Source organism: Cupressus sempervirens, chromosome 1 (genome assembly GCF_028749045.1).
Source record: "Cupressus sempervirens isolate cs-2001-9-10 chromosome 1, ASM2874904v1, whole genome shotgun sequence".
Classification (NCBI taxonomy): domain Eukaryota; kingdom Viridiplantae; phylum Streptophyta; class Pinopsida; order Cupressales; family Cupressaceae; genus Cupressus; species Cupressus sempervirens.
Window position 1 is genome coordinate 44,989,566 of NC_143118.1, and position 24,698 is coordinate 45,014,263.

Genomic DNA, 24,698 nt, shown 5'->3' on the forward strand with positions numbered 1-24,698 from the left:
ATAAAAGACCATCAGATCTTTTAAACTAGAAATATGAGTGTATAGACCATAGGATCAAATACACGCATATCCTCTTTATTTTAGAAACATAATAGAATAAAAATAGTATTATTCCATCCTTCCATTACATCTAGAATGCAAAACAAATCTCTCTTCCCTTATTACAAAATAGAAATCTCTTCTCCCTAAAGCCACTGTAGAACTTGCAGATTAAAAAAGAAGAACCCCATTACCATAGAACTTCTTCTTTTTAAAGATTTCAACCCCCTGTTGATAACTGCTCTAACTTCCTTTTATTTTGAAACCACTCCCCAATAGTTTCTTCCTATACAATTTTTCACAAATGCCTTAGGTTACAATAATAATTAGTTATTTAAAAGAATTAATTATTTTAAATTCTTCCACATTTATCTTACCCCCTTCAGCTTACCAATTCACTTGTTTGCTTTTTTTTTTTAATTAAGTGCAATAATCATTTAGCACTTTACAAAGAATTAATCTTGTTCTTTGTATTTTCTCATTTTCACCCTCACATCATAAAAATAATCAATTCTCATTTTTTTAGAATTAACCATGCGAGAGATTAATGTTGGTTTAAATTAAATAGATTATTTAATTATTTTGCATTTGATCATGATAATATTTAATTCTTAAGAGAATTAAATAATATCCAATGAAAAATAATTTTTAAATAATAATTTAAAAAAAAAAAACATACCTTGTTTTTACTTCTCACATAGTTGAATAAAGAGGGGAAATACTAAGGGTTTCAAAATTGTAGGTAACATTAGCTCTCTCTAGGGACTGCATTTTTTGCAGGAATGTAGAGAACTCCAAAATCTCTATTTATCTTTATCCAATGCCTAGCCATTGGGTCATAGAGTCATTATTTCCCTTATCATTTGAATGAATATTGCAATGTATGTAGCAGCATCATTTTGGAGAGATTCAGGCCTTCAAACAATTTGTCACAATGCATCATACGATCATTGCTTCCTTGGGTAGAAAACCTAACTCATCCTTTGTAAGAATATAAAGCAATGTCCCCTCTACCTTACCTACAATCTATCCAAAAGGATAATTGGCATTTCTATTCCCTTCTATCATTGCCCATACCTCAGAGTAACTCATCCTATCTGGACTAGTGCATGCATATTTGCTAAATATTTCTTTAAAGTTTGATGGAATAAACCTTCCTTCAGTATCATAAACATCTGAATCACTTCCATGCTTTGATAAATGAATCTTGTCTATGTATATTGGAAGGAAGGGAAAAGAATCCATCCATGTAGGGTGGAATAGCTTAAGCCTAAATTAATTTTTTTTTAAAGCTTCCACCAAGGAAATTGTGAAGTTAAACCCCATAGCACACAGTCTCATATAGGTCTCCCAAGAATAGATAATCCCATCATCATTATGGTAAAAAAAAATGCAACATGTTGTTGAAGGCACTCATATTGTTGTGGTCATGTCTAGGAGTTCCATTTATTTTTTTGAATCCATAGCTAGTAGTGCCCTTGGAAGATCTTTAAGTTTCAACCCTATTGACTATTAATTGCATCCAATCTACAATAGTTTTCTTGTTGTTGATTGAGCCTGATAAATTTGCAAACATACTACACAAATGTATACCACTGCCAACATATTATTGTTGAGTAATTAACATTGGAAAATCCATCATCTGTATAGTTACAAAAGATGTTTCATTCCAATAGCACAAGGCTTGTGTCATGCATATGCATGACATTCAACATGCAGCAATCGTTGACACCAAACACAATGCTAGATTGGAGCAGCCACAAGAAAAGAACCATTACAAGGTGCTTCACAATATGAGCTGTATATGAGCAATGTTAGTATGCTAATAGAAACCAAATTTAAATAAAGCTTCTACAAACTAAACAAAATTCACAAACTTCAAGATAGACTAAGATGAACTCTCAATTGAGAATATGAGCCATTAATGGGCTCTCTCAATGAGAAGCTCTCTTGTTGAGTAGCTTTGTCTAAATGGATAGGATGTATGCTCAATATGCTTCCAAAAGCTTCAATGGATGATTGTGGATTTTTGGTGTGGATAGATGGCTTTAGTATGGATTTGGCTCTCAAAATAGCATTATAACTTTACTTCATGGATTGTGTTATTTTGCAAAGGGGAAGGATCCAATTTATAGGCAAGAGGCTTGAGGTATTGAGGGCTAAGATGCAAGGATGGGAAAAAGCTCATGGAGGGCTTAGATTGCATGAGAGGAGAGCACATGGATTGTGCTTCCTTACAACCAATCAAGGAGTGACACATGTCACATGGTGAGAGGATGGAGGAAAGGGCAAGGATGAGTCAACAAATGAGGCTCAAGAGATAAAATCTTCATAAAGACCCTCATAATGACTTGTAAGAGTAATAAAAGGGCTTGTAAGAGTCATTTATGACCTAGTGGACTTCATAAAGTTTTATGGTTGAGATATTTTGAGGGTGATGAGAGCAAATTCGACTTGGACTTGATTAGGAAGGTTTTAAGCTTGCTTAGGCTTGTGCAAATGATTAGAGGATGGATTAGGATGGTTTAGGATTAGCTTAGGGATAGGCAAGTGGATGGCATTTAATGAGGGTAGGTGAAGGAGGAGATATTTGTTAACTTTGGCTTGGGTTAGTAAGTCTTAACCCATGTTTAGGGAATGTGACAAGGTTAGGAGGGGATTAGGATTAGGTTTAAAGACATCTTCTAGAAGAGTCTAGATTTTGGATGAGGATAAAGACTTTCTAGAATAGTCTAGAATTTCCTAGGATGAGGATGAAGACTTTCTAGAAGAGGTCTAGAACTTCTTAGGATGAGGATAAATTAGATTTTTAGGAAATAAATAAAGTTTTATTTATTTCAAGGGTTTGGGTTGAGGAGATATTTATTAAAACTTTTTTAATAAACATGAGGATTAATATTTAATCTTAATTAAATATTTTGAGTTGGGATTAGGGGTAGGAAATGATAGGATTAGCCTTTAATCGAAATTAAAGAAGGATTAGAAGATTTTGGAAGAGGTTATTGGTCATAAGGAAATTAGCCAAGTTTTGGGCAAAAAATAAATTTTTTATTTATTTTAGGATTTTTGATCAATTTATTAATTAAATAATTAATAAATAAGGAAATAATGTTTAAATAAGATTTAAACATTTTTGGGAGGGATTCCTTAATTAAATATTTTTAATTAAGATAAAGGGATTTAATGGCATAAAAATTAATTAATTAATTAAATAATTAATTAATTAATAAATGATGATGTCATCGGAAATTTTTCAGAAAATAAAAATACTTTATTTTCTAAAGGATTTTTAGGTGTCTACATTTTGCCCCTCTTTGATGTGATGCCGCAAGTGGCATGACATCAAAGATAAGAAAATAAGATGCCCAAGGCTAGAGCAGAAGAGGAGAGAATGGACTATGAGATGCCCCCTCAAGAAGGCAGCAGGGAGAGAAAGTGAGGCTCGATGGCTTCTTGAAATGTACAAGAATCTCGGATGAGCAAGGAAACTCAGATTGGCAAAGAGAAGGGGCTAAATTAGCTCAAACTCTCACTATGGGAGAATGATAAAGGAGAATCAGATGCACAAGAGGAAGCAAGCTTAAGACCTCAGGGATTGCAGAGGATGAAGGAGCGGAGCGCTATAAAAAAGAATCCAGGATAGGGAGATGGATGAGGGGATTATAAAGATGATGCAACAAGATTTCAAAGAGTTAGATTGGCGGAAGATGGGTTTCGGAGATCCCTAGGACTAGGATTGTGGATCTCAAAAGATGAGGCTTGGTGGGTTGATTTGGATTGGTGGATCCCTAAGACTAGGATTGTGGATCCCTAAAGCTAAGAGTGATGAGTGATTCAAAGAGATACTGATGCATCAGCTGGGGTAGGAGAGACGAATGCTGGATATGGATGGGGGATAATGGAGATGAAGGAAACCCATTGAAGCTTTTTGAGCGGGAGGATACTTCAAAGAGAAGTACCACCATGTAGTTGAGCACTAGATTTGCTATAGGACTATTGGTTAATTGCCAAGGTTACCAAGAACATCAAGGCCTTTTCACCAACCGTCCAAAGGACTGACAAACTAACTCAAAACAAACACACAAGGATTGCCCCAGCATCACACATGAATCCTAGAGGAAGCAGCGTGGAAACGACACTGGAGAACCCACAAGCAGAAAAGAAAAACAAACGAAAGACCTGATCAAGACCTTACGCTCTAATTGCCCCATTCGCAGCATACCATGATATGGAAGATCGTGGCAACCTTGAGGAGTGAACAAGGAGATTGCTTGGAAAAGATACTTCAAAACCCAAAAGGGAAGATCCCAAATCAAAAGAAAGTGAAAATCCAAAAGAGAACCGTTTGCCAACGAGATGGGTAGGACGAGGTACTAACGGACCAAGATCAGACATGAGGAAAGCTAAATCCTGCAAGGACCTATCGGAGAGCACCTAAGCTGGTGGATTTGGATGAGTGATGCATCTGGCAAGCTGAACTAAGAAAGATAACACTTTGGTGATAGGAAATCTAGCTAAAGGATGCATTGAAATATCTAACCAAAGTGTGTGATGTGTGCAAGATGTTGACCAAGGACGAACTGACACGAACGTTGGATAGATACAATGGTACTAAGCTAAAGAGGATGTACAAGATGATGGACCAAGATATGTTACAAATGTACAAGTTTTTTCATGTTTTGGTTTTTGTGAGATGGAAATGTTTGTGAAGGATGGGATGTCTATAATAGGTGATAGGTGGATAGGTAGATGGTTTGCGAAAAGATTAAGTGAAAATGGGGTTTTGTGTGTGCACGTGATAGTATACAAGCTAGGATACAAGATTATCTACAATTTGGAGTATGGTACAAGCTTTGGACAAGATTTGGATATACAAGGTATGGTACAAGATTTACAAGGTATAATACAAGCTTTGGTACAAGATTTACAAGCTGTACAGGAGGTATTTACAAGCTTCATCAGATTTTGGATATTTGGTTGGAACACCAAGGGAACAAGCAAGTGTGTCTTATGGGATGGTGGGTAAATGGATGAGGGATAGGATAGTGATAGATAATGGATTAGTCTTTAGTACACAAGGCGCCTGAATTACCAAGTTTTCACCAAGGTACCTATCCAAGGTGCTTGAATTGCCAAGTTTTCACCAGTGGACGCTTTGTTTTTCTTTTCTTTTTTGACTTTTTGACTTTGGACTTAGCTGGAATGATTTTGGCTTTCTTCAGCTATTTTGGCTTTTTTGGGATTTTTCACTGGTTGTTGGAATGTTCAATTTTTTTGCTAGCCGTTGGTACATCGGATGTGTGATTTATGCAATAGATCAGATTAGATGGGATTGATGGTAGGAGATGGAGGGATGAAAATGCTAGAAAGGAGCATGAGATGGGGATGCTTGCAAGAGGAACATTGGCACATGTTGGGACGGGTGTGAAAAGAGCATATGGGGGATAGATGGTAGATGCAGGTGTGATCGAGGATTTGTGGAAGCGTGCTTGGGGATATAGGCACCCAAGATGGAATTAGGAGATGGGGGACACGAGTCACTAGATGGGGGATTAGCAATGGTGGATGCCATTATGCATTGGGTTTCAACTTTTTTGTTGGGGATCCACATGGTTTTGGATTTTCTTTTCATAGGCTTTTGCATTGTTTTGCATTCTTTGATTGGATTTTGCCTTTTTGGAGTATGTCTTTTAGAATAGACATATGATTGCCTAGGATGTGGATTTTTAGCTTTATGCATTTTGAAGTTGGCATTCACATTGCTGTGGTAAGCTTTGGGAAGATGGTTAGGAGAAGCTTTGTGAGATGGAGAGGATATGAAAGAGCATGTAGGGGGATGATGATGAATGATGTGCCTTGATATGTGCCTTTGTTGATCTTGCATAGAAATGGATGGAATAGGATTTTTATGATGGCTAATAGGAGGATGGAGGATGGTAGATTTTGGGACATAGGGACCCAAAATGGATTTAGCGGATGAAGGGGGGATATGGTAGGTTATTTTGGGTTGCAAAGATGGTGGAGGGGGGATGACATAAGATTTCTTGAAGGAGTGATGGGAGGCTGGCATGGTGGGCTTGGAGATAGGCTTGGTTTGGGGGTGTGGTGTACCAACACCTTTAGATGGTGAGCCTTTGGATACATATCCAAGACCATGAAATCCTAAATTTTTTTGTGCAATAATAGGCTCTCTGATTCCTTGCTCTTGTGGTCCTAAACCTTGACCTTGATAATCCCATCAATTGAGCATTTGAACAAGCTGAGGAAACTTTTTGTTTGCAGAAAATGGTAGAAGTGATTTATTAGGTGTATTGCAATGGGGAGATACTGTTCTTAATTCTTCTGCTGAGAGAGGGCCACCATGGATGAATGTAAGTGAACCAAGAGGGTAGATTATAGATGGTGGAATAGCTTGGATAGGTGGTAAGATGGAAGCATGGAGCGGGGGAGATGGAAGGATATGATCTTGATGTAGCTGGTGGGATGACAAGATATCTTGTAGTGGAGGAGATATGGCTCGAGGTTTTGGAGATGGAGGAGATGGTGACTGCACTATGGATGGAAGACATGGTACGATGATATCTTCATTTATGCTTTGGGGGATGTCAACATGCTTTTGGGCAGGATCTTGATAAGATTGGTTTGGAGTGGATGGTGCGATAGGAGGTGAAGGGATGGATTCTTCAAAGGCAGCGGATGGATAGATGGGAGATTCAGTCGTGGAGATGGGTGAGTAGAAGATGGATGCATAAGGGTCATTACGAGAGATTTGGGAAATGCTTGGAGGTGATGTGGATAGGATTTGGAGGGATTTGATAGGTGGTGGGATTTTGATGCTTGCGGGAAGTGGAAGGATTTTAAGCAATTCGATGGATGGTATGGGGATGATAGCTATGGGAGATTGAGGTGATATTATAGATGGGGAAGCTTCATCACTGACTACTTCACATGGTTGGATTAGATGATATGGCTTATCGACTGTTGGAGGCAACTTTTCTTGTATTTCCTCTAGGAGATTCCTTGGAGACTCGTGTGTCGAAGGTGGAGGTGGATTGATAGGAATAGCTAGTGTGATGGGGGTGGAAGATTGGAAGCTTGGTTGATGGGGTGATGGAGGGGAAGCTGGAATATCAGATGGCATGACTAGATAGTTTGGAATAACTCTTGGATTTTGGGGGATGCTTGGGGGAATGTTTCTAAGGCTTTCAATATACCCATCATAGTCAACAAGATTTTCATCATCATTGGAATAGGAGGTGGCGGGAGCAAGGACAATGCGACCAAACACATCATGATAGGATTGGTACTTCATACTTTGATGGTGAGTTTGATGGGGATGGGGTCTTGCATATGGATGAACACGGAAGCTCATGGTTGGATTTGGATTAAGCACAGATTTTGGATTGGCTGATGAAAGATTTCCTAGGGAGAGTCAAAGCTGTATGACAGACCTAAGGAGGATTGGCTGGAGATTTTTGGCTTTCTTGTGGGTGGAAGACTTCAAGGGTATGCTATCAAAAAGTGAGAGTTTTGCTTTCCTATGCGCTGGATTGGTGGAGATTGTGTCAACTTAAGGATAGACTAATGATCCTATGGGCATGACATGAGATTGACCACTTGTGGATCCCAACCTTTAGCTCAAGGTGATGAGGGATAACAAGTGACAAAGCTAGATTACCCTAGACAAAGCTCTGTCAAAGGGATAACCTTGGTGAGGCTGGTTGATTGGTAGGATTGATTGGATAGCAAAATCTAGCAAAGTGACAACAACTCTTTAAAGGCTTGGGTGATTTTGGATTGGGTTGCTAGCTGGCTGGGGGGATGATTTGGATGGAATTTGGATTTGGGATTATTCTAAGGCAAAGAACTAGATAGATTCGGTTGCAGCGGAGGAGCTTGGATGATTTTCTGATAAGGCAGTGACTACGCTAAGTATGCCTTGAGCTAGGAGATTTCTGCTTTTCTGGGATTTCGACCAAAATTGGCAAACATTCATTCAAAAGCTATGAACAAACAAGCAGACAAAAGTTTTCAGCAAGCACGTCAAACACACCAACATCCTAGGAAGCTTTCTACAAGGATGAAATTTGGTTTAGCTAGGGAGTCCTCGATATACGTAAGGTACGTGAGGCCCAAATCCCTAGATGAAACCAAAAAGATGTCACACAGCCGAGAGGAGCGGTAACCCACTTCTCCTCTTTCACTTCTCAAGGGTATAAAGTTCCTTGAGGCTTAGCCTGAGTGACAAAATTTTGATCCCAAGAGAGGTGTCTTTGGATTCACCTCCCGATCTTTATACTCCGCCGGAACGCTGGAGTTGAGGTCGTCCCAAGGGGTGATGAAATCCCCAAGCAGGCCTCCTAAAAAGTGTAAAACAAGACCACATACATGATCTTGGGCTTTAAAAGACACGCGTTCATTCCACTTGATGATTTAAATTTTGTAAGCTATGATTGAAGACACTTGTGATTATGGCATACAATGTTCATTCCAACTTGACAGCGTCGTCAACATAATGAAAATCGAGAATTCGTCAGCATAAGAAATGCGAGCGTCATTAAAATGCATCAAAACCATGCAATGTTCATTGATTGTTAGGCATTCAAGATTGTGTTTAGCAACATGCATTCAAAGACAAGTGATTAAACATTCAAGTTTTTTCCTTTGAGCATTCAAGATTGAGATTTTGTGTGTTGTTTTAAGAACTTTGAAGTGCTTTGTTTTAACCTTAGATCATTCAAGATTGTTTTTGGACTCAAAAGTGAAAATGACTCTTTGGACTTTGGTTTTCATTCAAGATTTTGTGTTCTAGTTTGCATATTTTAAGCCCAAAAAAGATATTCCTAGATTTTTTTGATGCATGAAAAACCTAAGAAACATTCAAGATTTTGCAACAAGACATTTTTTTGGAACAAATAACAAAGCTTTTAGGACAATTTTTGGCAACCATTTAGGACTCTTAGTTTTCATGAGATTTTTTTAAAAGAACTTTAGTGTGCACTTAGTGTTGATTTGGAACCTTTTGAAATGGAAACTTGAAGTTCTTTTTAAATTCCCAAAAATGAAGTGTTCCTAATTTTGCATGAATGCATCTAAAACCTTGATGTTGCAAGGATGCAAATGATTAGATTGGTTTAGTTTTACTTGTTAAAAGATTTTTTCTTTCTTGCAAATTTTTAATTTTTCAATGGATTTAAGTATGATTTGGGGGTTCATTTTAAGCACTAAAAAGAAGTGTGTATGATTTTGCTTCCTTAAAAAAAAATGGCCAAGATCTCCCACAAGAAGAAGAAGAAGAAGTATATGGAATAAGAAGAATATAGACAAGAAGAGGAAGAAGAATTTCAAGTTCTTTGTCCACCTATAAGCTTGAAAAATCTGCAAACACTATGAGATAGATTATGAGTTCCTTTGTCTTCTTCATGCTCATGTGGACCTACAAAAACCAATTTATACAATCCTACCAATCACAAAAACAAGAAAAATTAGCCAAAATCAGCAAATGATATACAAAAATTGACTAAAAAAAACTAATGAAGATGACCCATGCGGGGTCCCACCGGGCGTGCCAAAATGTATATGAGCAATGTTAGTATGCTAATAGAAACCAAATTTAAATAAAGCTTCTACAAACTAAACAAAATTCACAAACTTCAAGATAGACTAAGATGAACTCTCAATTGAGAATATGAGCCATTAATGGGCTCTCTCAATGAGAAGCTCTCTTGTTGAGTAGCTTTGTCTAAATGGATAGGATGTATGCTCAATATGCTTCCAAAAGCTTCAATGGATGATTGTGGATTTTTGGTGTGGATAGATGGCTTTAGTATGGATTTGGCTCTCAAAATAGCATTATAACTTTACTTCATGGATTGTGTTATTTTGCAAAGGGGAAGGATCCAATTTATAGGCAAGAGGCTTGAGGTATTGAGGGCTAAGATGCAAGGATGGGAAAAAGCTCATGGAGGGCTTAGATTGCATGAGAGGAGAGCACATGGATTGTGCTTCCTTACAACCAATCAAGGAGTGACACATGTCACATGGTGAGAGGATGGAGGAAAGGGCAAGGATGAGTCAACAAAGGAGGCTCAAGAGATAAAATCTTCATAAAGACCCTCATAATGACTTGTAAGAGTAATAAAAGGGCTTGTAAGAGTCATTTATGACCTAGTGGACTTCATAAAGTTTTATGGTTGAGATATTTTGAGGGTGATGAGAGCAAATTCGACTTGGACTTGATTAGGAAGGTTTTAAGCTTGCTTAGGCTTGTGCAAATGATTAGAGGATGGATTAGGATGGTTTAGGATTAGCTTAGGGATAGGCAAGTGGATGGCATTTAATGAGGGTAGGTGAAGGAGGAGATATTTGTTAACTTTGGCTTGGGTTAGTAAGTCTTAACCCATGTTTAGGGAATGTGACAAGGTTAGGAGGGGATTAGGATTAGGTTTAAAGACATCTTCTAGAAGAGTCTAGATTTTGGATGAGGATAAAGACTTTCTAGAATAGTCTAGAATTTCCTAGGATGAGGATGAAGACTTTCTAGAAGAGGTCTAGAACTTCTTAGGATGAGGATAAATTAGATTTTTAGGAAATAAATAAAGTTTTATTTATTTCAAGGGTTTGGGTTGAGGAGATATTTATTAAAACTTTTTTAATAAACATGAGGATTAATATTTAATCTTAATTAAATATTTTGAGTTGGGATTAGGGGTAGGAAATGATAGGATTAGCCTTTAATCGAAATTAAAGAAGGATTAGAAGATTTTGGAAGAGTTTATTGGTCATAAGGAAATTAGCCAAGTTTTGGGCAAAAAATAAATTTTTTATTTATTTTAGGATTTTTGATCAATTTATTAATTAAATAATTAATAAATAAGGAAATAATGTTTAAATAAGATTTAAACATTTTTGGGAGGGATTCCTTAATTAAATATTTTTAATTAAGATAAAGGGATTTAATGGCATAAAAATTAATTAATTAATTAAATAATTAATTAATTAATAAATGATGATGTCATCGGGAATTTTTCAGAAAATAAAAATACTTTATTTTCTAAAGGATTTTTAGGTGTCTACATGAGCAACATTCAATTCTATCAAGAATATCTTCTATATCTTTCCATCTTTCGATTGAGTGATGTAGCTCTTTGAAACCTACCATGGTGACACATTTGCAATCATTAGGTGCATCCTTTAAATATTTTAAATGTGCTCCTACACCACAAACAAAAAAAATGTGTATGGAACTGTTAGAAGCTGTTGATGGCCCCAAATTCTATTTTATAAAAATCTTTGGTTCTGCACCATACATAGTCATCGAGTGTTTTTAATGGAAGTCAGTCCTATTGGTGTTTGAAAATGTTACCAGTTTCCAATTACCTCGATGATAATAACACACAACTAGGGGTAGCTAACTCCCATTTTTGACATATCCTTTTAGACACTAGGAAAACTATAAGGCTTGACCCTTCTTCTACTTCAGGCTCTACAAAACCTAGGCAAGTGGACCTCATATTCAAATAATATGGTACCAGTGCAAAAACATATTCCTGATTATATAGCAAGACAATTTAACCCTTATTTCTCCTAATAACACATGTAATGACACAAATCTATAGTAGCTAAATGCAAATCTATGACATTCATAAGCTGAGTGAGGGCATTCTATTGTAGCTCTTCAACATGAAAGGGGAAAAGTATTTGATTAATAATGTTGAATTCAACAAAACCCCTAATATGCAATAGTAAGAACTAATGATCTTGTAGCTAATCAATGCCTTATATATTGGGAAAATCCATGAATCAACCAGATACATATGGATATCTGAGACATATCCATCTATTTAGATATTTGATCTATCCATTCACCTTGTAAATAAACATCTATGTTCAATCTAAATCTCATTCTTACCTGATATCCTTCTCAATAAACTTGCAACCCTATTGATTCCCTGAAGAATTTACATAACCCCTTGAGTTATAAGAAACAATGAAACAACATATAGCCTTAAGGGACTGCAACTATGACCTAGGCTCTTTGTTCAAAGATCATAAAACATTGAAAATTCACTGAGATGGGAGACAAAAATTAGAATGAAACTAATGAAATTCTTGCTCATTTGTATCCATTTCCTTGAAACAATATAACCAAACGTGTTGGTGTTTTAAAACTACTGAACAACAAAATGTTCAATACCAGAATGATAACACCCATACAACCTAAGGATTAGCTAACACCTATTATCAGCTACATGAGTAAACCATTTGGACCCAACTTCAAAAAAACCAAAGGATGGTTTCCTACTCTTTTGGCTCTGCTAAACCAAGGTCAGTGTACCTAGGGATAATTTTAATGCAAACTATTGTGTAGAGACTCTTTTAGTTTCATTCTGATTCTCATCTATTACCCATTAACACATGACCAATTTACTTCACTTCTTTTAATGTTGTTAAACTTGTATGCATCCCTTGTCAGCATATCTGGTCATCATTCTCCTTGGATTTACAAATATTCTTGGATATAGCAGCTACCTAAGACTCAGAGAATAAATATAAATGAGCATTGACCAGCATTTATAACTTTGAAAAAAATTGAATGAAAAATGATTTTGATTTTATAAATTGATTCGATATGTAGCAATAGAATTCATCCTTCTTACTTCTAACTCATGAGACTAGTGCCTTATCCATTGGGCAATAAATTAACTATTGGTGAGAGATCTAATTCAGATTACTTGTAAATGAATTAATCAATTGTAAACACCCATCTCCATTCTTATGAAATATCCCTTTATGAATTCACAAACCCTACTGATTCACTGAAGCATTTATATAATTTCTTGAATTAAGAGCAACAACAAAAATAATATACAACCCATCCAGATTGCATTCAGCCAATTAAACCTTATTTAAATGACTTCAAAGTAGACAAACCCATAAACTGGAGACAGAAACTGATGACACAAATATAGTGTAAATACCCTTTTGTAATATCCTTTTCATATGACTAATACAGTGACCAATAGAAAACAAATTGAAAGCCCAGAATAGATTGCTATTTCTGCCATTCAATATGTTATCAAAAAGTACAATGGACACAAACTCAAATCAGCTACACTCTATTGGACTGACTGAATGTACTTTTCTTGAGAAAACCAAAATTTTACAAGTTTTAGACCCTCACAATGCCTTGAAAACTCATTTATATAGCATGAGTTGCAACAAGCAAAGGGCAATTTTGATTTGACAAGTGTCCAAGAAACAAAACATCACACAAAAGACAAAAATGGTCACAACAGAATGCCTGGCACATCAAATATTCTTTTAGGTAGGCCCAGTCCTATTACTACTATAAATCATCAACTTCTAATTCGTCTCTCATTATTTTGGATCCTCAAAATATGTGGCTACCAAGCTAGCCAATGAGGGGTGATCTTGTGATGCCTCCAAATCAATTTTTTTCATGTGGGTTATCACTGCTTTCACCCTAAATAGGCACTATTACTGTTTCACCTTCTTCTTTCTTCATTTCTAGTGTTGAAGTGTCAATGACTTGCACCTCACCTTCTTGTTCCTTTTCATCATCTGAACTACTTTCTCCTAACTACTTGTCTGAAGGAATATAGGCCATCCAGGTGTTAAACTGTATATCGTCTGGCCAAATGAACTGCAAGATATCATTTTGTTTTTTTACTCTATAATCAGCCTCCTTTCCAAAAGCAACAAATTTTTTCTTCAAAGAATCAAAAAATAATTGGACTTTAACCAATTCCTTTGTCATGGTGGCCCACTAGGCATGCCCCTTTTCATTAACAACTTTATTTATCCTCATGCAGAAAAGGTCATCCAGTTCTTTACTCCATTCATCCTTGTTTTTCAAATGATTCTTTCTATCCAAGGCACAAGGAAATAGATCAAATTTTTTATTCTTGTACTTATTCAAGTAAGAAACAATTTTCAATTGCAAAGAAAATCTCCTGTTATCAAAACTTGACAGGCCATTAGCAATATCATACAATTTTTCAATATGGTCATTGGAAGACCTTATAACTGAATAACATAAAATGGTGATTTCTTTTTCCCTTTTTTCCCACTTGTTAACAATACGCTTGAGGGCTTCATCATGGGTTTTCAGTTCCTCTCATATACTTATTACTCTTGCCAACTGATCAAAGAATAAGGGCCATTCAATTTTATCCACTAAATACATTAGAGCCTTTCTAAGCTTATCCACATACTTTGTATTTAACTCTACATGTAAGGCCCATATTTTTCTTTTCTCTTCTTCAAAATCCTCAGCGATATAATATTCTAGCCTTTTAGGTGTGTCTGGTATTTCTACAAGGGGGGTGGATTTAAAAGGTTCCACTGGAGGATGGGGGTATGTTATTTTTGGCCTTGTGGACCTCCCCATTACCTTGTTTTCAAGTTCAATTCTCCTTTTCACCTCCTTATTATAGGCCTCAAGAATTGTTTCATATTTATTCTGTAACTCATACATAACCTATTCCTCCTTCTTAGTAGTGGCCAAAAGAAACTTAGAAGAATCCACATTCCAATATGTTGCCTTCACATGTGAGGTATCAGCAACCCTTCTTACAAGTATATTTTCCATCAATTCAAACTCATCTGGTTGTGATGATGTGGCTCTAGATCCTTTCCTCAATGACCAACTGACCAATGCAGCTTGATCTTCAATGAATGCAGTGCCTTGGAAATCTCTTTTATCTGGGTCTTGCAACTCCAATTTATTAGAAATAGAATTGAAAATCAATGCATCTGCAATATCCCAATTGGGCAATAACAAAATGTTAGATGCCTTTATCATTTTCCTCCCTTCCTTAGGGCTTATATTCTACAATTCTTTTATCATTTCTTCTTTAGTTTGGTTCTGAATGGAAGTTTCATCCATTTCTGGATGCTTTGTTTTCATCTTTTTATATTTCTCCTGAAAAATGTTCATGTTTTCCCTCCATGCAAATTGTTAAAAAGCCCTAGATTTAACAAAACTGTCATCAGTCAAAAATTGATGACTTGCCTATTCTAACATAAGGTCCAATTCTCTACCACTCTAATCTACTATAGTTAGATCCAAACTTGGGAGGGAAGGTTCTGGAGGGTTACTCTCATCTAATTCTGATTGAGTAATAAAAATACCTCCCTGTGATCCCATATATTCAATATGTTCACAAGTGAGTTGTTCTTCTCCAATCCTTAGAGGGGACTGAGTGGGTGAATATTCCTCAACTTGAGGCCTTTCTTTTGTTATTACCTTTTGCCTCTTGGGACAAGGCTCATTAGGTCTCTTCTCTTGGGCTATACTAGTGGATCCTATTATTTTCTTGCCCTTATCCACAGGAGCCCTTTTATTCTGAATTATAGTATACCCAGGCCTCTTTTGTAGAACTATTTGACCAACTCCTACATTAGGAGAAAAAGCCAACCTCCTCATGACTTCTTTGGCCTTAACAGGATAAGAATCAATAAAAAATTGTTTCTTTTCATTCATAGCTTCCATTATTCCAAGGAAGTTATTCATGTGCTTATTTATTCTATTAGCCTCTGTATTAGCATTATCTAAAGGACCATAATCCCGATCAAAACAATGATTGAATTCTAAAACTCGGGAATAAACTCTCCATTTTTCTTTCTTAGTTTCCTATTCTTGCAATGAGAATTCTTTCCTTATAATATCCTCTAGATAATAAGAATCATGCTTGACCTATCCTAGCTAGTTCTATGCCTTAATGTCTGGTTGAAAAATCCTTCAGAATCACAAAAATGAGGATGAGAGACAGCTATCATATACTGTTCCAAAATTTTATACAAAATGAGCCAAACTCCTTTGTTAATCACAAATTGATGGGCCACTATGCAAGTAGGAAAAATTGACCCTAGCTACCTTTTCAACAAAAACATTTCTTCTACTCCTCCTAATTGCCACAAAACTTCAGCCATTCCTACTTTCAAAGGTACTTGGTAGCGCAAGACGTGAGGACTCCCTTTAAAACCATAGACTCTAAAAATAGTAGAAATATAGTAAGGGATGATATCTCCCCAATTATGTGAAACTTTCAAGTTATGGATGTTATCCATAGGCCTGATGAGACTCATTAGTACATTAGGGATTATGGGATTGTCACTCAATATGAGGCATCTCAATTTAGAAGGAAAATACCTATCAAATTTGACAAAATTGGCATTACTTGCATCCCAGGTCATATTTGAACTCCACAACTGGACTGGTAGTATTTCCCCATTCTCCACTCTGTTTAGTTCCATCTCATTACCAGAATATGTCACTCCTTTGAACAAAAACATATGCATTAATAGGGACTAGTGACCAAAAGTTTTTTCCACCTTGCCCTTCGCAATCCCAACTAAACCAATGTGAATCTCTTCATCCAAAAAGGAAGCAAAATCAAAAATAAGATCCACACCAAAGGAAGTAATTTGAACCATCATGTCCATGAGGCCAATGGGCATGAACTCCTACTCATCTTCACCAAAAATTTGACACAAGGTCCTGTATATCTCTACAGCCTGGGAAGTGAAAAGACTCTTCTTAAAAGGCTCTCTAGATGCTACAGTAATTACTAGAAAAGTTCCTATTGTACCAATATGTGCCCTTAGTGCATCTCCCCTAATTACATCCTTCTTTGCTTTGTATTCATTCTCTAATTCTGGAATATTGATTTACACATGGTAATCTAACAAAGGTTCTAGATGAAAAACCTCTCTAATTTCTTCAAGACTAATTGAGACCAGAGGCACAACATCCTTTCTTCTCACAACCCTAATGGCTTGGTAATAATTCTTGGCAATTGCTTCAAGAAAATCATAATCCATGAAAAAACTTGGAACTACTAACTTTCCCAAATCAAAATTCTAGACATTAGCATGCGAGGCAAACAACTTCCTTTCTGAAAACCACTTTTTGAACAAGATAAGACCAGTTTGAGTAGTTGTTGCATCCCTAACCTAGTTCCCCTTGTCATATAAGCCATCAGCAATTTTAAGCCTAGGGTTTAAGGAAATTAACCTTTGAACTTGTGCAGGCTCTGTAGTAGATTCTGGGAGTAATTCTAATAAATCATCATGGACATTCCTATCCATATAATTAGTTTTCCTTGAAAATGCTTTCTTAGGAATCATTTTGATAGTATTGAAAGAACTAGAATGCCACAGAGGTTGTAATATGAATACTTACTTGACTTTCTGAACTTATTCTTCTTTGAACTTCCATAATTGATCTCAAGCAATAGTGGAATTGCTTCACATCTTTACCAAGCTTAACACAATACAATCAACAGGCTCTTGTGCTCAGAAAACTTGCAATCTTTGTTTGTGTGGGACTAGAATTAATGAAAATCTCCTCTGTTATACTCTGTTTCTCCCACACATGAGGCTTTCACTTATCATAAATGCACAAAACAAAAAAATAGAGTGGCATCATACTTTCTTTTTAAACTTGCACCGTTGATCCTTGAAAAATCCTACAATCTGGGAATGAAAACTAAGCTGACTTAGTTTTCTTCTTAACACATTGGTAGTCAAGCCAATAAAATGCCTCCATCTGTACCTTTCCTTCAAGGCTAGCACTTCAAACTGGGCCCACAGATGACCAAGGATACGTGTCATCAACTCGCTAACTCATTATACATAACTCTCGAGCACCTTTCCATAATGAGCTAGCAATAACCACTGATTTTGTGTTGATCGCATGGTAGATATTTGAAACATCCTTTGGAGGAAACAATGATGGGCCGCTCACTCATTAACTTGCTATATTTAACTTTCACACATCTCTTCATAGCAAGTTAACGAGCATCATCAATCCATACTTGATCTTGTGGTCAGCAATTTACTGCAATAGTGGTGGGCCATCACTTTGTTAACTCGCTATACTTAACTTCCAAGCATTTTTCCATGGCGAGTTAACGATGGCCTTTGGTCCTGGTTTGATCTCACAATCAAAAATCTTTGTACTTTATACATGGGGAGTGGGTCTAGGATACTGCTTTTGTTGAGTTGGCTCAATACACTAGCACATATATACATTTTCCAATTTCTTAATGACATCATATGTGTTGGGCCTTGCCATGTTCATGATTTTTAGGTGGGTCACTACATCACTACGAGCAAAAATATGAACAATCTGGCTAGTGATATGGAAAGCTCCAACGAATCAAAATTTTACGGCTCAAAAATGCTCAATAGGATGCCACCATGTAATTTGATCTCCACAACTCAGCCTTATCACATCACTCATTCAGGGCCCACCTCTGAGAACTTTTAGTTACATCACCATTTTTTGACCAGTTGCTACATCGCTACCGGCAAAAATACCAACTATCCAGCTAGTGATATGGCGAGTTTCGATAACCATTAAAAATGATGCCCAAAAAGTGGAACAATGAATGACATTAACCTATAGAGAAATAAAAGAAAAAACTATGCCATATCTTCCTCAAGATCCTCAAGATCACCTCTTACTTCACAAGAACATCATCTTTTGCAAACTCCAGGCATTCGCTATATCACGACTAGCAAGTCGCATGGATTTCTTGGTAGCGACTTGGTGAATTACTGAATAAATTTGAACTCCGATGACACCACTTGTAAGTTTTTTCATGTGCATTTCTTCTTGAAGCTGACAGGCCTAGGACATAGCACATTGTCAAAATCTCTTCACGTTAACACATTTCATGGCATCAGATTTCACTTTTAAGTATCACAAATAATTCTTCGTTCATCACTACCTCGCTATGCATAATATCTGAGCATCTTGCCATAGTGAATATTCAACAACCATGGATTTAAATTAGATCTGATGGCAAGATTAAAACCCCTTTTTTCAAAAGATTCAACAACAATGCTCAAGCAGGTGGGAAAAATATATTCGCTCCTTACCCCTTTTTTAAAAAAATTGCGCCAGGATAGAACTTAATAAGCCAAACCTAGGGTTTTTGATAGATTTTCAAAGGTATCAAAATATACTAAACCAAAACCTAAAACCCTATGATTTAACAAGAAAACTCTCATTTGATTTTTTTTCTGATTTTAAGAAAAATTGATACATAAAAAATCAGAGCAACAGTGGCTTTGTCTGGGGATGATAGACTACATGAGTCTATGCAAGAATTTATAATCTATGGCAGAGTAGACCACACACTTGTTGCAAAAATGACAACTTCTTCAGAGAGCACAAAGCACACATAGGAACAAGAAATAGAAAAACCACACTATACAGAGAGACTATTTACAAGGATTTACAAAATATACAGAATGTACAAAAACAACAGAAGCCCTAAAACTATTATTTATGGAAAACAGATACTTTAAGAAAAGTACCTCTTCAAGAATTGTCCATGAACTAGCAATTCAAGAATACCTCCAGTTAATTCCCTCAAGAAATATGAATCTTCTCCATTCTTATCACAAATGTTATATGGACCAAGCCAGATTGGGTCAAATTTTCCATGTTTTCCCTTATCTTCCATCCTAGCATTCCACATCAATACCATATCTCCTATTTCAAATTTTCTCTCAATAGCCCTTTTATCATATAAGTGCTTCATCTGTGATTAGAGCTTAGCATTCTGAATAGAGGAATCTCTTCTTGTCTCCTCTAACTGTTTGATGTCATCCAATCTGAGTTGCATCTCATCAATGATATCATCTTCATATAACTGAATGAATTTATACATCTCCCTTAGATTATTCTGGGGAATTCTGGCCTGTATACCATAAACCAGGTCAAATGGGGCACAACCAATGGCCTTTCTAATAGTAACCCTGTCAGCCCATAGGGCTAGTGGTAATTTTGAATCTCATGCCTTCTTTTTTTCCCCTAGAATTCTTTTGATAATATTTGATATACTCGTATTGCTTGATTCTGCCTGACCATTCCCTTGAGGATGATAAGGTGAGGATGTATATTTTGTAATGCCATATTTTCTGCAAAACTCTTTGTATTCATCATATCCGAAGCACATAGCATTATTAGTAATTATCTTCTATGGGTAACCAAATCTAGTTATAAAGTTATTCAAGATGAAATTGATCACCACTTTACTTATAGTATTCTTGGTAGGGATTGCTTCAACCCATTTGGTGAAGTAATCAGTTGCCACCAGAATCCTGGAATGTCCACCATTGGATTTGTTTGAGATTTCACCTATGAAATCAATTCCCCACTATTGAAATGGTTCTTATACATCTACAGGTCTTAATAGTAAATTTCTAGAAAATTTCATTTTTCCACTAAATCTTTGACAAGTATCACATGTCTTAACAAATTCATGAGCATCTTTGAAGAGTGTTGGCCACCAAAAATCAGATCTAAGGACTTTGTGGGCTGTGGTTTTAGCCATGTAATGACCTCCACACACACCTTCATGCATATCTTTCAAAATCCTTGTAGCCTTAGTTTCATCTACACACTTCAAAAGTATTCCTTCCATGCTCCTCCACCATAACTATCCTTGTACTATAACATATCTTATAGCATGCAACTTAAGGGATCTCCTTTGATTATCAATTAACTCTAGTGGGGACTACATTGTTTGCAAATAATATATTACATCTTTGTACCAGTCAGAGATGCCCATATCACAGAGGTCTTCTATGCAATTATCATCCATTTGGTTAATTTGGTTTGCCTCTAGATTTGCATCTATCATCAACTTGGCTAAACCTTGACCTCTGACCAATTTAGTAATCTAGATGTCAATGTTGAATTCTTGTATTCTATTGATCCATCTACACCTCCTACTAGATATATCTTGCTATGAGAAGATGTCTTTCACAGCAGTAGTGGGGACAAAAGAAATAACTATAGCACCCATTAAATAACATCTGAAGGCCTTCACTCATTTAACTAATGCATATGCCTATTTTTCATTAATATCATACTTTAGGTCAGTTGCTTGCAATGATTTGCTAAAGAATGCAATGGGTTGTTCATAACCTTCTTCATTTTTCTGTAATAGTACTGCAACAACAGTGTGAAATTAGGCAAAAGAAAATATGTGCATTGGTTTGTCATAATCAGGGGCTCTAACAACAGGGGCTTCTTTAATGGCTTGCTTAATTTTTTGAAATGCAATACTAGGTTCACCTTCCCATTTTATCTCAGATCCCCTTTTTAACATTCTTGATATAGGCCTACTGACTTCTACAAAATTTGTCACAAATCTCCTAAGAAAATTTATCTGTCCAAAGAATGACTAGATACCTTTAACACTCTTGGGTTTTTAAATTTTATCTATTGCTTCCACCCTTTTAGGGTTAATCCTCACTCCATGCTTGCCAACTAGATTTCCTAATAATTTTCCTTCAGTGGCACCAAAGTTACATTTCCTTGGATTTAAAGATATTCCATATTTAAGGGCTCTGATAAATACCTTCTCTAAATGCATGCAATGATCATTTTCATCCTTGGAGTAGGTAGTAAGGTCATCTTGATACACAGCTAGAATTTTGTCAATGATATCAACAAAAGCCACATCCATGGCCCTTTGGAAAGTAGCTCTAGCATTAGTAAGCCCAAAAGGCATCGTAACGTAGACATACGTACCCCATGGAATGGTGAAGGTAGTCTTAAATTGTTCTGATTCTTTGACAACCACTTGATTATATCCTGAAAAACCATCCATCATGTACATCAATTCTGAACCAATGACCCTTTGCAACATTGCTTCCATATTTGGAAAACCATAATTATCCTTTAATGAAGATATGTTAAGATTCTTGAAATCAACACATAACCTTATATCTACATTTCTCTTTCTTACTAGTACTAGATTTGATACCCAAAAAGAATGTCTGATAGGCTTAATGATGCTAGCATCTCTTAATTTAATCAGTTCTTCTTGCATTTTGGGAGCCAAGGTTGGATTTATTGGCCTTTGGTTTTGTCTGAAAGGCTTAGCATTTGGTTTCAAAGGGATTTTATGTTGAAATAGATCTTCCCTATAGACCTTTAGGTCATCATATGGCCATGCAAACACATGTCTATATTTCCTTAGCAGACCTATCAAACCCTGTCTTATCTTAAGAGACATTTTTTTACCAATATACACCTTCTTAGTGGTTTCTTTAGTTCCCAAATTTATCTCCTTCAAATCCTTAGCATTATATTCACTAGTATCCATTTGAGATCTATCATGATTGTCAAAGATAGTTTCCAAGACAACTAAACCTTTTGGTATTTTGTTTGTTTTCAATTGCACAACTTCTTGTCCAAAAATAGTGTCTCTTCCATCTATGTTTTCTACATATGTTGCACAATCAATTTCTTTCCCTAATAACATATACTCACAATTCAAAAACCTTAAAATATCTTTATCATCCTCAAATACTTGCCAATTTTGGAAATTGTCAGGAACAGAGGGTCTGATCTAAGTTTCAATTTTAGATATACCAGCAAATGTAATATCATCAGGTTTTATGGCTATATTTGCCAATAAATCAGCCATCTTATTGTTAGATCTATCCTTCCAAATTATCCCAAATGCATCAAAGCACTCAATCATATCCCAAACTGCATTTCTATACTTTTTTAACCTTTTATTCTTTGACACATAAATATTTCTCACCTGAGATACAACTAACTCAGAATCCCCTATCACATGTAAACATTTTATCCCATGCTTATGAGCTAGTCTAAGTCTTAACAAAAAATCCTCATATTCTGCTATGTTATTAGTGTAGACACCTAAATTTGATTAAACTATTTTAGTAATCCTATTTAGTTATCTAAAAAGGCATCATTAATTAAATTTCTATTTAATTAATCCTTTGTCATCTCCTAGTTGATTAATTTAATTAATCATCTATAGTCCTAACTGATAAATCAAATAACCTATCATTTATCAATTAAATCCTATTCTTCTATCTAATTCCAAAAATCCCCATTTATTAAAAAAGTCTATTTGATAAATAAAATCCTCAAATCCAAAAACCCCTAACTTATCCCTAATCCTCCATTTAGCCTAATCCACCCCATCCACCCATACTAACCTAGCTTAGCCGCTAACTCACCCAACCTCATTAATGCCATCCACTTGCACATCTCTAAAATCCCTAATATAATCCTAAACCAAAGCCTAATCCACCCCCTAATGTTGTCACATTCCCTAAACAAGTTTAAGACTTTCCTAAACCAAATCAAAGTCTCTCCTCAAAAATCCCAACCACCAAGTCATGAGTGCTCTTACAAGCCCACTCATGACTCTTACATCCATCTTCCACACTCTTCCCTCTTCTACACTCATTCCTCTTACATCTCTCTTACATAATCAACCCCACTCATCATGCCTTTAACCAACCCTTTACCCTACCCTCTCACACTCATCCTCCTTGTGACAAGTGTCACCTTCCCATTGGTGCTAAACAAGCACAATCCATGTGCTCCCCTTTGAGTGCATCTTAGCCCTCCTTAACCATATCCCCATCCTTGCATCTAATCCCTCCATCCCTCTACCCCTTAGCCTATAAATTGAATCCCATCCCAAGCCATTTCAATCAACAATCTTTGAGCTAAAATTACCATGCCCTTTTGAGAGCCAAAAGCCATACCCATACCCTTATAATGTCAAATTGAGAGCTTACAAAGCTACCAATTTGTTATTATCCATCTCCACCATTTGAAGCAACTTTGAGCATTTGAGCATACATCCCCAATCTACACATAGACACATCTCAAAAACAAGAGAACAAATCTCATTGAGAGAGCCTATCCATGGCTCACATTCTCATTTGAGTTTGTCTTCTCTTTGTCTCTCTTATATGTTATGTTAGTTTAATGTGTAAATGCTTTCATTAGATTAGTATTTTTAGCACATTAGATTAGTGTATACATTTTGGCACGCCCGGTGGGACCCCACTATGGGTCATTTTTTTTTTTTCATCCATTTCAATCTATATGTTTTTAAAAACTAACAATCTAATGATTTATTTTGTTTGAGTTGTTGCAAGGTTGTTTGCTTGTTTTGTAGGTTGAAGGATGCACTAGAGAAGAAGACATACCCTCAAAAATTCGAAAATAACCAAGAAAACAAAAAAAATTTGGAAAAAACCTGTGCCCATCGGTTCACTTCGCGCAGTGTCGTCTGTGCAGATTGGTGTCTCTGCCTGTCATCTCCGCAAAACGTCATCTACGCAAACTCAACCGTCATCTCCACCATCTCAATCGTTATCCCCGCCATCTCAATCGTCATCTCCACAAGCTCAACCATCATCTGTGCCTATACAACCGTTGTCTGCGCGAGCTCAACCGAAGTCTCTGAAAGCCCAAACTGTCATCTGCAAATTTTGGTGTCTCTACCTGTCAAACTGTCATCTCCACCGCCACAATCTGCCAACTGTCGTCTCTGACACTGCCAGCTACTTTCTTCATCATACTGTTGTCTGTGCAGATCAGCGTCTGCGTAGTTTAGCATCTGTGTAGATTAGCGTCTACGTAGATTAGCGTCTGTGCAGATTGGTGTCTTTGTCTGTTGTATTATTTTTCAAGATTTGTGCCTAGTTTTGGGTTGTCTTGTCGAAGTCATTATCTTTGCATGCTTTCAAAACTCTAAGAAATGAACCTGTATGTTTAAGAACACCAAAAATCACTAAAAAAAAAAAAAAAAAAGAGTATAAATCAAAATCTG

The 24,698-nt window shown here is 36.3% G+C and overlaps 1 pseudogene; it reads right to left on the reverse strand.

The window, feature by feature from the left end:
• Nucleotides 1–978: 978 nt before the first annotated feature.
• Nucleotides 979–24,200, reverse strand: LOC149576089 (peroxygenase pseudogene; annotated as a pseudogene).
• Between the last annotated feature and the right edge of the window lie 498 nt (nt 24,201–24,698).